Here is a 1,962-nt window from a genome sequence, read left to right on the forward strand (position 1 = left end):
GTTTCCTGATTGACAACCACAGCCAAAGCCCATGAGGGTGGCCCAGCCGAGTCCATAGGGATAGAAACTCCTGAGCTCAGGATAGGTCCAGACGTCACCCTTTGCACGTCTCCATCTGGCTGTTCATCTGTCTCCTTGATAATAAATGGGTAAACATCAAGAGTTTCCCAGAGTTCTGTGAATAATCTAAGCTGTGAAGGCAGTCACAGGAACCCCAAGTTAAAGCCAAAATGGATGGAAACGTGCCCAAACTGGGGACCCAAATACTTGTACCTGGTGTCTAACCTGAGGGTCCGTTGCTGCTTTAGCCCTTAACCTTAGGGTCTACTTGGACTCAGGGTACAGTGGCAGAACCGAGCTGAGCTGTAGATACTCGGCTGGAGTGGGGTGAGTTGGAGGGTGGGCTAGTGTGGTCCCCCCACATTTGGTGTCATAATACTGGCAGTGGAGGAAAAGGTTCTGCTTGTTTTCCTTTGTACTTCAGAGGAGACCGTGATGATGGTGAAGATACTGAAGAGGATAGCCTGTCCTTGCAGATAGTGATTTCCTGTCTCCACCCCAGGCAAGGACCCTTCTCAGCCTCCTGGATGCTGGAGCTGAGCATGTGACTTGCTCTGGCCCTATAGCGGGCAGGACCTAAGTCCTGGATCCCTGACCCAGCATTGGCTTAGCCTTGGGTCAAATGGATAAGGTGGGTAGGTCACAAAGGCATGTGTCTGTAGAGTGAGCATCTGTGCAGGGCGTCTGACGCCTTACCAGAAGAGCTGCCCTGGGGTGACTGCTGCCTTTCCAGCCTGCACCCAGCTGTTCACATGTGGATCCATCCCACAGCTCAGATCCTGCCCGATCAACCACAGGCTTGTGAGAGAAAAGTTTTGGGCCAATTTGTTATGCAGTGGTATTACAGTTATAGCTGACTGATACAGATACCAACATGGTTTCCAAAGACACAGGGAGGAGCTCAGCAAAGTGCAGGCACTGATATGTAACAAAGCTGCTGCTGGCCAGGTTGGGCTTCACTTCCATGTGGGTAATCAGCCATTTATCCAGGTACTTAATGTGGGGGAGCCAGGCCCAGAAGAGAGGGGACTTCATCATCCTGCCCCATTTAAACCAAATTTAAAGTCAAATATGCAGTGCATATTTAGCTCCCAATTTAAATACTGTGGCGCCACCAGTGTCCAAAGTCAATCAAGGTGACAAAGTCAGGGAGATGCCCATAGGCTGAGGTCACACACTCTGGTCTCTGCATCCAGGGAGGGTGACAGGCTTGATCCTATGTGGGTTTTTTGTTTTCTTTGTTTTGTGGTACTGGAGGAACTTAGGGCCTTCTGCATGCTGGGTAAACACCTCTACCAAACGAGCCATACCCTCAGCCCCTTCAACTCCATTAAAAAATTTTTTATATCATTATTAAAAATTCTTTTTAATAACTACATGATTAGAAGAAGCATTTCATTACAGCTTTAACATATTCAGTAACACACTTCAGAGCTAGGGTACATCTCTTTCACAAGTGGCTGTAAGTTTCTGGGTTCACAGTTGAATTAATACAGTTACACAATATTGAACTCAGTATAAGCCCTGTAAGACATAAAATTGAATGAGGATTTAACCTTTAAAAAAGATCTCCATTTCATTTTAGAATATATTGTTTCTTGCAGAAAGACTCATTGTTTTTGCTACTAACTGAGATGTTGGCGCAGGCATCTCTAATCTGTACGTATCTGATTATTACTAGTCATAACTGGTTGCACTTGGATCGTTGGCGCCTGCGATGTTTATAGAGTCATCGGGTAGATTTCAAAGGTAATGTTTATTACCTCTACTAATTAATATGATGTAAATTTTTATGCTTCCTCCTCAAATATAATACAATTTTAAAAAATTGTTGATTTTTTTTTTGTGTGTATCACACAGAACATCCCAAACCATCTTATTCAACTATACACCCACTTCCCA

The sequence above is a fragment of the Nannospalax galili genome, unplaced genomic scaffold (genome assembly GCF_000622305.1).
Source record: "Nannospalax galili isolate Female #2095 unplaced genomic scaffold, S.galili_v1.0 scaffold180, whole genome shotgun sequence".
NCBI lineage: Eukaryota > Metazoa > Chordata > Mammalia > Rodentia > Spalacidae > Nannospalax > Nannospalax galili.